This window comes from Gopherus flavomarginatus, chromosome 8 (assembly GCF_025201925.1).
Source record: "Gopherus flavomarginatus isolate rGopFla2 chromosome 8, rGopFla2.mat.asm, whole genome shotgun sequence".
NCBI classification, from domain to species: Eukaryota; Metazoa; Chordata; order Testudines; family Testudinidae; genus Gopherus; species Gopherus flavomarginatus.
In genome coordinates, this window is record NC_066624.1 from 45,508,962 (window position 1) to 45,523,087 (window position 14,126).

At 55.2% G+C, this 14,126-nt stretch overlaps 1 non-coding gene across 1 annotated transcript; it reads left to right on the top strand.

Moving 5' to 3' along the window:
• The first annotated feature begins 251 nt into the window (after positions 1-251).
• TRNAC-GCA (transfer RNA cysteine (anticodon GCA)) lies at positions 252-323 on the top strand. Its single transcript has one exon. It is a non-coding gene; the product is annotated as a tRNA-Cys (tRNA).
• The last annotated feature ends 13,803 nt before the right edge of the window (positions 324-14,126 follow it).

The following is a 14,126-nucleotide window of genomic DNA, read 5'->3' on the forward strand; positions in this document are numbered from 1 at the left end:
GATGCTCTAAGCAGAGGGGAGAGAGCTGTCCCGTTCGTGTAGTTAATCCATCTCCCCGAGAGGTGGTAGCTATGTCACTGGGGGAAGCTATGTGGGTGGGTGTGCAAGCTGTGGTGTCTACATGTATCTATAAGTTTAATGAAACCCCATTTTTAAAAGCACTGTGGTCTGGGAAGAGAACAGGAGATCTCCGAGGTAGGGCCTGTCCTTCAAAATCTTTAAGATCACTGACTTACATCCACCACAGTCTTGGGGGTGTAGCTCAGTGGTAGAGTGTTTGATTGCAAATCAAAGGGTCCTTGGTTCAAATCCTATTGCCACCTTATAAACCTCTTCCTTCAACAAAAATAATGGCATTTCCTTTATGTTCAGGAGTTCCACTGAATAGGGATCCCTGAAATGAATGCAAACACTCAATATTTTCCTGTGCAAATGCATAAAAACCTAGCAAACATGTGCCTCCACTGAAATCAGTTCCAGTCCTCTAAAGGATTAAAGAATCTCTACTGAGGTTGCAGGAAAAAACATCCTGATGTGTAGAAAGAATAGTAAATATGGCAGGCGACCAGCTTGGCTTAACAGTGAAATCCTTGCTGATCTTAAACACAAAAAAGCAGCTTACAAGAAGTGGAAGATTGGAGAAATGACCAGGGAGGAGTATAAAAATATTGCTCAGGCATCCAGGAGTGAAATCAGGAAGGTCAAATCACACATGGAGTTGCAGCTAGCAAAAGATGTTAAGAGTAAGAAGAAGGGTTTCTTCAGGTATGTTAGTAACATGAAGAAAGTCAAGGAAAGTGTGGGCCCCTTACTGAATGAGGGAGGTAACTTAGTGGACAGAGGATGTGGAAAAAGCTAATGTACTCAATGCTTTTTTTGCCCCTGTCTTCACAAACAAGGTCAGCTGCCAGACTGCTGCACTGGGCAGCACAGCATGGGGAGGAGGTGACCAGCCCTCTGTGGAGAAAGAAGTGGTTTGGGACTATTTAGAAAAACTGGAGACCAGCACATGTCCATGGGGCTGGATGTGCTGCATCTGAGGGTGCTAAAGGAGTTGGCGGATGTGATTGCAGAGCCATTACCCATTATCTATGAAAACTCATGGCGATCGGGGGAGGTCCCGGATGACTGGAAAAAGGCTACTGTAGTGCCCATCTTTAAAAAAGGGAAGAAGGAGGATCCGGGGAACTACAGGCCAGTCAGCCTCACCTCAGTCCCTGGAAAAATCATGGAGCAGCTGGTGCTCAATGAATCAATTCTGAAGCACTTAGAGGAGAGGAAAGTGACCAGGAACAGTCAGCATGCATTCATCAAGGGCAAGTCATGCCTGACTAACCTAATTGCCTTCTATGAGGAGATAACTGGCTCTGTGGATGAGGGGAAAGTAGTGGATGTGTTATTCCTTGACTTTAGCAAAGCTTTTGATACGGTCTCCCACAGTATTCTTGCCAGCAAGTTAAAGAAGTATGGGCTGGATGAATGGACTGTAAGATGGATAGAAAGCTGGCTAGATCGTAGGCTCAATGGGCAGTGATCAAAGGCTCCATGTCTAGTTGGCAGCCGGTTTCAAGCGGAGCGCCCCAAGGGTCGGTCCTGAGGCCGGTTTTGTTCAATATCTTCATTAATGATCTGGAGGATGGTGTGGATTGCACCCTCAGCAAGTTTGCAGAAGACACTAAACTGAGAGGAGTGGTAGATATCCTGGAGTGTAGGGATAGGATACAGAGGGACCTAGACAAATTAGAGGACTGAGGCAAAAGAAATCTGATGAGGTTCAGCAAGGACGAGTGCAGAATCCTGCACTTAGGATGGAAGAATCCCATTCACTGTTACACACTAGGGACCGAATGGCCAGGCAGCAGTTCTGCAGAAAAGGGTGAGCTGGGGCAGGGGGACCGCCCGCACCGCAGCAGATAACCCGCGGGGGGCACTGGGGAACCGCTCCCCACACCAGCTCACCTACCTCCCCTCTGCCTCCCTGGGCCTGAGCACGAAGTCGCCGTTTGCTTCTCAGCCCTCCCAGCCTTCCCGTGTGAACCGTCATGGGCAAGGGTTCCAGGGGCCATCAGGGGACAGGGAGAGGGGTGGTATAATGGGGCAAGGGTCCCGGGGGGCATCAGGAATGAGAGGAGAGGTTGGATGGGGCAGCAGGGGACAGGGAAGGTGGGTAGATGGGGTAGGGGTCCCCGGGGGGGGCGTCAAGGAACGTGGGGAGTTGGATGGGGCAGGAGTCCTAAGGGGCAGGGGTGGGCCACAACCCCCACTTGGGGGGAGGAGGGAACTGGTTGTTAAGATTTTGGCAGCTCATCACTGGCCGGGGGTGGTAGGCTGAGGAGGTGAGCTGGTGGGCAATGGCGGGGGGTGAGTATGTGAGCCAGGGAGGGGGGGAACAGAGGTGAGCAGCGGGCAGGTGAGCTGGGGGAGTGGGGGTCTGAGGAGGGAAGCGGGCGGGCATTGCGAGGAGGGTCAGGTGAGCTGGCGGTGGGGGAGAGCTGAGGAGGCGAGCGGGTGGGCAGGCAGGTGAGCCGTGGGGGCTGAGGCAAGTGGGTGGGCAGTGACAGACAGGGCAGGTGAGCAGGGGAGGGGGGTGGAGGAGGTGAGCGAGGGGCTGAGGAGGTGAATGGTGAGTCAGTGGCTGACCTGTTCTACTGATCTGCTCTGGCTCCCAGCCCCTCGCCAAGGGGTGCAGCTGTCTGGAGGTGCTGCCTTCCACGCCTTCCTCAGTCACACCTCATTCAGTCAACAGGGCAACTGATTACCAAGTGGGGGGAAGATCTTATTCTACTTCTAGCAAAGAGACAGTTTTCTTTTACCTTAATTACACTACCTTAGGGGCCCCCTATAACATATTAGCAAGGTTCATTACCCCTGTTTTGGCAGGGCGGTGCTGGGGAAGGAGGGTTTGTTTCCACTAGGCGGGTGGCACTTGGGGGGGGATTGTTTCGGGGGGCCTGGGCGGCACTGGTGACGTTGTTTTTGCAGGGTGGGTGGTGTTGGGGGGGTTGTGTTTCGTAGGGGCTGGGCGGTGCTGGGGGGCATTCTGTGAGGTTTCAGCCCTCAGCTGTTTTCTTTGGAGTAATATTGCCCTTTCCACTTTACGGGTTATGCAGGCCTGGACTAAACCACAGCCTTGGGAGTCAGCATTCACGTATCCTGCAGTCTGAACTTGGAATCTGATACATTCCCTCATTGGCTACCATTGTTTACCCAGCATGGAAGTGCTCCTCGTATAATGAGTCAGCCAGATTGGGACCCATAGGCATGTAGGGCAGGTCTCCAGTGTGGATTTGAACTGTTTGATGAATAAATTACCCTGTACTAATTGCCAGGATGTTTGGAAGGAGAGTTAAGCCTATTGTTTTCTCAGGCCGAAAGGCTGCTGGAAATGTATAAGAACCCTGGGACACGATCCTTCTTCATCTCAGATCTGCTTTGGGTTTCAAGAGGGGGAAACCTTAAGCCACAAGGATTGAGATCCCCAGTCGTTGACTGGAGCCACCCTGAATATGGAAATTGGACTATAACCTATGGACTATTTCTAAAAGGACTTTTGGCAACTACAAGCTCATCTCTACTGTGTATCTGAACCTCAAGAATTGAATTCAAGTCTATATGTCTATTAATCTTTTAACCAACACTCTCTCTCTTTTCTTTTCTAATAAATTTTAGCTTAGTTAATAAGAATTGGCTATAGCATGTATTTTAGGTAAGATCTAAGCTATAATTTAACCTGGGTATGTGGCTGATCCTTTGGGATTGGAAGGACCTTTTCTTTTATATGTTGAAGTAAGATTTTCAGGAATCATCATCATATCTGACAGGTGTGTCTGGATGGAGGCCTGAGGCTGGGTACTTTAAGGGAACTGCGTGGTTTAAACTTCTAAGTAACCAGTGAGGTACTATAGAAGCTGTTTTGTGCTGGCTTGGTAAATCTAAGTATTGAAATAACCACCAGCATTTGGGATTTGTCTGCCCTGTTTTGTTTGCAGTTCACCCTGATTGAGTGACCTGAGCTGGCTCCCACAGGCAGCACCGTCATACCTACATCCAGGCTGTACGGGTCCGGGGGATTTTAGGGGCCTTGAGGTGCACAGATACCTACATATCAGGCCATAGGGGTCCCTGGGGGGCTTAGAGAGTTTGAGGGGGACACAGATACCAATCTCCAGGCTCTAGGGGTCCCAGGAGGGCTTAGAGGGTTCATGAGGGGCACATATTCCTACATCCAGGCTGTAGTGGTACCAGGGGGCTTTGGGGGTTAGTGGGGGGCAAAGATACCTACGTCCAGGCTGGAGGCATCCTGGGAGTCTTAGGAGATTTGTGGGGGCCCAAGATACCTATGTCCAGGCTGTAGGGGTACCAGGAGGTATAAGGGGTTCGGGTGGGCACAGATACCTATGTCCAGGCTGTATCGGTCCCAGGGGGGGTTAGAGGTTTCATGAGGGGCACAGATATCTACGTCCAGATTGTAGATGTCCCGGGGGGGGGTTAGGGGGGTTGTCCAGGCTGTAGGGGTTCCTGGGGGGTTAGGGGGGTTCTGAAGGGCACATATATCTACGTGCACACTGGAGTGTCCCAGGGGGCTTATGGAGTCTATATGGGGTACACATACAAATGTCCTGGCTGTATAGGTCCCTGGGGGGCTTAGGGGGTTTGTGGGGGGCACAGATACCTAAGTTCAGGCTGGAGGGGTCTCCAACGGTCTTAGGTGTTTGGTGGGGGGCACAGATATCTACTTCCAGGCTACAGGGGTCCCGGAGGGGCTTAGGGTCTGTCATGGAGTGTGGGGGAGTACGGTCCAGCACCCCTCTTCCTGGGACTCACAGTGACTCTCAGCCAGCCAGTAAAACAGAAGGTTTATTGGACAACAGGAGCGAAGGATACAGCAGAGTTTGGAGGCACAAGCAGGACCCCGCAATCGAGTCCTTCTGGGGGTTCAAGAAACTTAGTTCCCAGTTTGGGATCCCCTGAATTCCAACCACCCAGCCCAAAACCGAAACTAAACTAACCCAACTCCCTCCAGCCGGCCCCTTCCTGTGTCCAGCTTCCCGGGCAAAGGTGCTGACCCCCTCCCCGCTGCCTAGCTCAGGTTACAGGCTGAGCATGTGTCCAGTCCTAAAGTCACCCGCTGCTCTCCCATCCCCCACACAGACAGTCCCTACTCCATCACAGTAATACCCAGAGCATTTCCTGCATGGAGCAACAGTGACACCGTGTGGCCACACAGGGTAATGCACAGAACATTTGCTGCATGGTGCAACAGTGACACCTTGTGGCCACGCAGGGTAAGGCACTCTTGATTTCCTGAATGGAGATACAGTGACACTGTGTGGCATGCAGGGTAATGCACAGAGCATCACGCCTATGTAGAGGCTGTAGAGATCCCTGGGGGGCTTAGGGGTCATGGGGGGCACAGATAGCTACGTCCAGGCTGGAGGGTTCCAGTGGGCATTAGGGGCTTCATGGGGGACACAAATATCTTCGTTTGGGCTGGAGAGGTCCCTGGACGGCTTAGGGGGTTGTGGTGAGCACAGATACATACGTCCAGGCTGTAATGGTCACTGGGGGTTTAGGGAGTTGGTAAGGGGCACAGACACCTACGTATGGTCTGGAGGGGTCCCTTGGGGACTTAAGGGGTTGTGGTTGCGCAGATACCTACGTCCCAGTTGGAGGGGGCCCTGAGGAGCTTAGAGGGTTTGTGTGGCATACAAATAGCTACAACCAGGCTGGTGGGGGCCCTATGGGTCTTAGGGGGTTTGTGGGGGGCAGAGATACCTATGTCCAGGCTGGAGAAGTCCTGGGGAGGGCTTAAGGGGTTCCTGGAGGCCACAAATATCTACATCCAGGCTGGAGGAGTTCTGGCGGTATTAGAGAGTTGTGGAGGGGGCACAGATACCTATATCGAAGCTGTAGGGGTCCTGGGGTTGCTTTGGGGCATTTTGGGGTACAGATACCTACTTCCATGCTGTAGGGGTCGCTGGGAGGATCAGTGGGTTCGTGAGGGTGCACAGATACCTACGTCCAGGCTATAGGGATCCTGGGGGGGGCTAAGGGGTTTGTAAGGGGCACAGATACATTCATCCAGGCAAGAGGGGTCCTAGGGACCTTAGGGGGTTCATTTTGGGCACAGATACCTGCGTCTAGGCTGTAGGGGTTTCAGGGATCTTAGGAGGGTTTTGGGGGCACAGATACCTATGTCCATGCTGGAGGGGTCCTGTCGTGGCTTAGGGGATTCGTGGGGTCAGAGATACCTATGTCTAGGCTGCAGGGGTCCCGGGGGCGATTAGGTGTGTTGGGGGAGGGGAACAGATACCTATGTCCTGATGGTAGGGGGCCCTGGATAGCTTAGGCGGTTTGTGGGGGTCACAGATACAAACATCCATGCTGTAGGGGTCCCGAGGGTCTTTGTGGGGCTCTGGGGGTCACAGATACCTACCTACAGTCTGGAAGGGTCCTGTGGGTCTTTGGGGGTGTGTGGGGCGTACAGATGCCTACATCTGGGCTTGTGGGTTCCCTGGGGGGCTTAGAGGTTTGTGGGGAGCACAGATACCTTTATCCAGCTCTATATGGGTCCCAGTGGGATTAGAGGGCTGTGGGGGGCACAGATACCTATGTAAGCAGAATCAAGATGAACTCTACCCTGACATCTGGTGGTGAATTATGGCGAGTGTGGAAAAGAATTTCAGGGGCTGATCGTGTTTGCATAGACACACCCACCGCACCTGACACACCCACGGCAGCCTGGGATGGTTGCTTTGGCAGCTGTGGTATCCCCAGTTTATTTGTTGTTGGGGTGTGAGATGTGGAGTGTTGTCACCCTGATTGTGTGGATGAGGAACTGTGAAACTGCTTTGAGACAGGGATTCTCACCATCAATTGGCTGGCACTTGCTAGACAAGGGAGTGGGCTCCTTGGGTAAGCCAAAAATACCAATTGTACCTTTTTTTCTTTTAACAGTTGGATAATAGTGGTGATTTTTGATTCTCTTGATAATTGAAGATTCAGGTTTTTGAGCTGAAAACACTAAAAAGCTGTGTTAACTAGTGGGGGAGTCTGAAACTATATTGCAGCGGGGCTGAAAAGAAAAAGCAGTTTGTGGGATGGTTGGAGTGGCCCATGGAGTGAGGTGAGTAGAGCAGTTTTTTGAGACAACTGGAGCAAATCAGCTGGTGGACTGAGCTGTACAGTTAGTGGGAAAGGTAGAAAAAGAATCCTATGGAGAAGCAGGGCAGTTGGCAGTGGACCATGTAAGGTGCTCCTTTCTACCCAGGCTGGCAGGGGAAAAACCCTGCAGATAGACTCTTGAACTCTGGGGCTGCGGGACTGTGGGTGATTTTGGGGTTGCTGGAGTCTTGAAACATTTGAGGTATTGGACTTTGGAGTCTTGGGGTGGTTTGGGGATTGCTAGACTCTAGAGCCCAGGGAAAAGGACACGGCCTAGTTGAGGTGTTTTCCCAATTTAATGCTATGTTGTTTATCTCACATTATTAAAAGTTTTCTGCTACACCCAGACTCTGTGCTTGCGAGATGGGAAGTATTGCCTCTTTGAGGCACCTAGGGGTGGGTATGTAAAATTTTCCCATGTCACTGGGTGGGGGCTCGAGCTGGTTTGCATTCCGTTATAGGGAAAGGACCCGTATGTATTGAACCCAGTCCTTGCTGCTATCAATTCAGCCTGGCAGAAGGGTTCCACCTATGTCCAGGCTGAAGGGCTCCCTGTGGGGGTCAGGGATTTGGTGGGGGCACAGATACCTACGTCCAGGCTGCAGGGGTCCCGGAGGGGCTTAGGGGGTGTCACAGAGTGTGGTGGAATCCGGCCCTGCACCCCTGTTCCTGGGACACAGAGTGACTCAGCCAGCCAGTAAAACAGAAGGTTTTTTTGGCCAACAGGAACGAAGGATTCAGCAGAGCTTTTGGGCACAACCAGGACCCCTCAGTTGAGTCCTTCTGGGGGTTCAGGAAGCTTAGTTCCCAGTTTGGGATTCCCTGAATTCCAACTACCAAGCCCCCAAACCGAAACTAAACTAACTCAACTCCCTCCAGCCGGCCCCTTCCTTTGTCCAGCTTCCCAGGCAAAGGTGCTGACCTCCTCCCCCCTGCCTAGCTCGATTTACAGGCTTAGGTCCTGTCCCTCACCTAAAGTCACCCGCTGCTGTCCCATACCCCACACAGACAGTCCCTACTCCATCACAGTAATGCCCAGAGCATTTCCCTCACGGAGCAACAGTGACACCCTGTGGCTATGCAGGGTAATGCACAGAGCATTTCCTGCATGGAGCAACAGTGGCACCGTGTGGCCATGCAGGGTAATGCACAAAGCATTTCCTGCATGCAGCAACAGTGTCACCGTGTGGCCACGCAGGGTAATGCACAGAGCAGCACACCTACGTAGAGGCTGTAGAGATCCCTGGGGGGCTTAGGGGTCATGGGAGGTACAGATAGCAACGTCCATGCTGGAGGCATTCCGGGGGGGCTTAAGGGGGTTCGTAGGGTCACAGATACCTACGTCCAGGATGGTCGGGACCCTGGGGGAGTTAGGTGGGTTGTGGGGGGCATAGGTACTTGCGTCCAGGCTGTAGAGGTCCTGGTGGGGATTAGGGGCTTCGTGGAGGACACCAATACCTATGTCTGGGCTGGAGGGGTCCCTGGACGGTTTAGGGGGTTGTGGTGAGCACAGTAGTCCCTGGGGGTTTAGAGACTTGGTGAGGGGCACAGATACATCTGTATGTCCTGGAGGGGTCCCTGGGGGGGCTTAGTGGTGTGGTAGGGGACACACATACCTACGTCCAGGCTATAGGGATTGGGGGGGCTTAGGGAGTCGGGGGGCACAGATATCTACATCCAGGTTGGAGGGGTCCCGGGGGGCTTAGCGGGTTTTTGGGGGGCACAGATATGTATGTCCAGGCTGGAGAGGTTCTGGGGAGGATTAGGGGGTTTTGCGGACAGCAGAGATACCTATCTCCAGACTCTAGGAGTCCCTTGGGGGCTAAAGGTTTTTTTGGGAGGCACAGATATCGATGTCCAGGTTGGAGTGGTTCCTGGGAGGTTTAGGGGGTTCCTGGGGGGCACAGATACCTAGATCCATGCTGTAGGGGTCCCCGGGGGGATTTGGGGTTTTCTGGGGGGCACAGATATATACATCTAGGCTGAAGGGGTTCCTGGGAGGCTTAGGGGGTTTGTGAGGGCCAGAGATACCTACATCCAGGCAATAGGGCTTCCAGGGGGAATTAGTATGTTGCGGGGGCACAGATACATAGGTCCAGGCTGGAGGGTTCCCGGGGGGGAGCTTAGGCAGTTTGTGAGTGGCACAGATACCTGCATCCAGGCTGGAGGGGTCCCTGTGGGGCTAAGGGGGTTTCTGGTGGGCACAGATACCTACCTCCAGGCTGGAGGGGTTCCTCTGCACTTAGGGGTTGTGGGGGGCACAGATACCTCCGTCCAGGCTGGAGGGTCCCTGGGGTGCTTAGCGGGTTCGTGGGGGGCACAGATACCTAAGTCCAGGCTGGAGGGGTCCGGGGGGGCTTATGGGGTTCGAGAGGTCACAGATACTTATCTCTAAGCTGTAGGGGTCCCTGGTGGGCTTAGGCGGTTTTCAGGGGCCCCAGATACCTAAGTCCATGCTGTAGGCGTCCCTACAGGTGTTTATGGGTTCGTGGTGTGCACACTTATGTCCAGGCTGGAGGGGTCCCAGGGGGGTTGGGGTTTCGTGGGGGTCACAGATACGAACCTCCAGGCTGTAGGAGTCCCAGGGGGGCTGTAGGGGTACAGATACCTACCTAGGCTGGAGGGGTCCTGGGGGGTATAGGGGGTTTGTGGGGGGCACAGATACCTAGGTCTAGGCTGTCATTGTCCCGGGGAGATTAGGCAGTTCACTGGGGGCTCAGATACATCCAGGCTGGATGTGTCCCGAGGAGCTTAGGGGGTTCGTGGGGTGCTCAGACATCTGTGTCCAGGCTGTAGGGATCCCTGGGGGCTTAGGGGGTTCGTGGGGGTCACAGATAGTTACGTCCAGGCGGAAGGGGTCGCTGGGGCATTTAGTGGGGTTGTGGGAGCACAGATACCTACGTCCAGGCTAAAGGGATAATGGGGGTGCTTAGGGGATTGGGGCGGACATAGATACCTACGTCCAGGGTCTAGGGGTCCCGAAGGGATTGGGGGTAGAGGGGGGAACAGATACATACGTCCTAGCTGGAGGGTTCCTGGGTGGTTTAGGAGGTTCGTTGGAGTCACAGATACCTACGTCCATGGTATAGGGGTTCCTGGGGCGTTAGGGGGTTTCTGGGGATCACAGATACCTATGTGAAGGCTGGAGGGGTCCCAGAGGGCTTAGGAGATTTATGGGGGGCAGAGATACCAATGTCCTGGCTGTAAAGGTCCCTGGGGGGCTTTGCGAGTTGTGGGGGGCACAGATACCTACGTCCAGGCTGTAGGGGTTCCCGTGGGGATTAGGGGGTTTTGGGGGGGCACAGATACAAACGTCCTGGCTGTAGATGTTCCTGGGGCACATAGAGGGGCTGTGGCCGCACATAACCCTACATCCAGGCTGTTGGGGTCCCGGGGGGGATTAGGGGGTTCGTGGGGAGCTCAGATACCTACGTGCAGGTTGGAGATGTCCTGGGAAGGATTAGGGAGTTTCTGGGGTGCACAAATACCTATCTCCAGGCTGTAGGGGTCCCTGTGGGCCTTACGGGTTCATGGGGGCAGAGATAACTATCTCCCATCTTTAGGGGTCCCTGGGGAGGCTTAGATGGTTTGTGGGGGGCCCAAATACCTACATCCAGGCTCGAGAGGTCCCTGGGGGGCTTATAGGGTTCATGGGTGGCACAGATACCCATGTCCAGTTTAGAGGGGTGGCTGGGGGGCTTACGGAGGTTGTGGGAGCACAGATACCTAACTTCAGGCTATAGGGGTCTCGGGGGTGCTTAGAGGTCGGGGAGGGCACAGATACCTAAGTCCAGGCTGTAGGGGTCCAGAGGGGATTGGGGATTGTGGAGGGCAGAGATACCTACGTCCAAACTGGAGGGCTCCCTGGGGGTTTAGTGCATTTGTGGGGTTCACAGATACCTATGTCCAGGCTGTAGGGGTCCCGGGGGGCCTTAGGGGATCATGGGGGGCATAAATACCTAACTTCAGGCTATAGGGGTCCCAGGGGTGCTTAGGAGGCGGAGGGGGTGCAGATACCTATGTCCAGCCTGTAGGGGTCCCTTGGGGGGCTTAGGGGGTTGTGGAGGTAAAGATACCTACATCCCAGCTGAAGGAGTCCTCAGGGGGTTCGTGTGGGTCAGAGATACCTACGTCCAGGCTGTAGGGGTCTTGGGGGGCTTAGGGGGTTTCTGGAGGTCACAGATACCTCCGTGCAGACTAGACGGGTCTCAGGGGGATTAGGAGGTTTATGCGGTGCACAGATGACAACTTCCAGGCTATATAGGTCCCTGGGGCGCTTAGGGGGTTGTGGGGGGCACAGATACCTACGTCCAGCTGAGCTTTTCCCTGGGGGCAGCCTGCGTGCAGCTGCGATCAGCTGTTTGCTGGGCAGTCTCCGCTCAGCTGCTCCCCTCTCCCTGCTCTTGCGGGGGCTGAGTGAGTCCCCCCCCTAAACAGCCTCAGGGGTCGGGGTGGGCGGGGGTGCGGGTCCAGCAACAGCACAGCCCGCCCCGCTTCCTGGGGCTGCCCCTCACCTCTCGGGGTGATGGCTCTGCCATGGCCTCCGCATGAATCGCTGCTCCCTGCCCGCCAGGCTCGGCTCCGGCCACAGCAGCATCGGGTGCCCCAGGGAGCCTGGCTAGGCTGGGGCTGGGGGCAGTGGTAGGTTGGGGGGAGGAGAAGCTCCAGATACTGGCAGGGGGCCGGGGGGGAGAGGAGCCGAGCTGGAATGGGGGAGGAGAAGCCCTGGACTGGGCTGGAGCCACGCTGGGGAGGGGGCGGGGGGGAGGAGAAGCCCCAGGCCGCTGCAGGAGCTGCAGTGGGGGGAGGAAGGGGGAGAAGCGCCAAGCTGGGGCAGGGGAGGAGAAGCCACGCAGGGTTGGGAGGCGGGGGGGGGAGAAGCCCAGACCCCAGCAGGAGCTGCACTGAAGGGGGGGATGAAGGGGGAGAGGAGCCACCCTGGGGCAGGGAGGAGAAGCCGTGGACCCTGGCAGAAGATGTGGGGCTGAAGTTCCCGTCTCGGGAGCTTTTTAACAGGTCTGTGCATTTCATCATTTTATTTCTGTCTTATGCTTAAATTCAGTTCTTTGAGTAATGAGTTCTAAAATGCCTCACCTCTCCTGGCTGCAGTAATTATCATTATTACTGTTATTACCGTATCGTACCGCTTCTCCTCCCCCTAACCTCCCACCTCGAACCCTGAGGCTGTTTGGGGGGGGATCACTCAGCCCCCGCAGGAGCAGGGAAGGGGAGCAGTTGAGCGGAGCCTGCCCAGCAAACAGCTGATCGCAGCTGCGCGCAGGCTGCCCCCAGGGAAAAGCTCAGCTGGACGTAGGTATCTGTGCCCCCATGAACTGCTAAGCCCTCCAGGGACCCCTCCAGCCTTGACATAGGTATCTGTGCACCCCCACAGCCCCCTAAGCCCCCCAAGGACCTGTACAGCCTGGAAGTTGTCATCTGTGCATCCCATAAACCTTCTAATCCCCCCGGGACCTGTCTAGTCTGCACGGAGGTATCTGTGACTTCCAGAAACCCCCTAAGCCCCCCAAGACCCCTACAGCCTGGACGTAGGTATCTCTGACCCACACGAACCCCCTGAGGACTCCTTCAGCCAGTATATAGGTATCTTTACCCCCACAATCCCCTAAGCCTCCCAAGGGACCCCTACAGGCTGGACATAGGTATCTGTGCCCCCCCCACCTCCTAAGCACCCCTGGGACCCCTATAGCCTGTAGTTAGGTATCTGTGCCCCCCACAATCCCCTAAGGCTTCCCGGGACCCCTACAGCCTGGATGTAGGTGTCTGTGCCCGCCCCGACCTCTAAGCATCCCTGGGACCCCTATAGCCTGAAGTTAGGTATCTGTGCTCCCACAACCTCCCTAAGCCCCCCAGCCACCCCTCTAGCCTAGATGTAGGTATCTGTGCCACCCACGAACCCTATAAGCCCCCCAGGGACCTCTCGAGCCTGGACGTAGCTATTTGGGCCCCCCACAAACCATCTAAGCCTCCCCAGCATCCCCTAAAGATGGGAGATAGTTATCTCTGCCCCCCACAAACCCCATAAGGCCCACAGGGACCCCTACAGCCTGGAGATAGGTATTTGTGCACCCCAGAAACTCCCTAATCCTTCCCAGGACATCTCCAACCTGGACGTAGGTATCTGACCTCCCCACGAACCCCCTAATCCCCCACGGCACCCCCACAGCCTGGATGTAGGGTTATGTGCGACCACAGCCCCTCTGTGCACCCCAGGAACATCTTCAGCCAGGACGTTTGTATCTGTGCCCCCCATAAACCCCCTAATCCTCACGGGAACCCCTACAGCCTGGAGGTAGGTATCTGTGCCCCCCACGAACCTGCAAAGCCCCCCAGGGACCTTTACAGCCAGGATGTTGGCATCTGTGCCCCCCATAAATCTCCTAAGCCCTCCGGGACCCCTCCAGTCTCCACGTAGGTATCTGTGACCCCCAGAAACCCCTTAATGCCCCAGGAACCCCTACAGCCTGGACGTAGGTATCTGTGACTCCAACAAACCTCCTAAACCACCCAGGACCCCTCCAGCTAGGACGTAGGCATCTGTTCCCCCCTCTACCCCCAATCCCCTCAGGACCCCTAGACCCTGGATATAGGTATCTGTGTCCGCCCCGATCCCCTAAGCACCCCCATTATCCCTTTAGCCTGGACGTAGGTATCTGTGCTCCCACAACCTCCCTAAATGCCCCAGCGACCCCTTCAGCCTGGATGTACCTATCTGTGACGCCCACGAACCCCCTAAGCCCCCAGGGATCCCTACAGCCTGGACACAGGTGTCTGAGCACCCCACGAACCCCCTAAGCTCCTCGGGACACATCCAGCCTGGATGTATCTGAGCCCCCAGTGAACCGCCTAATCTCCCTGGGACACCAACAGCCTAGACCTAGGTATCTGTGCCCCCCACAAACCCCCTATACCCCTCAGGACCCCTCCAGCCTACATGTAGGTAT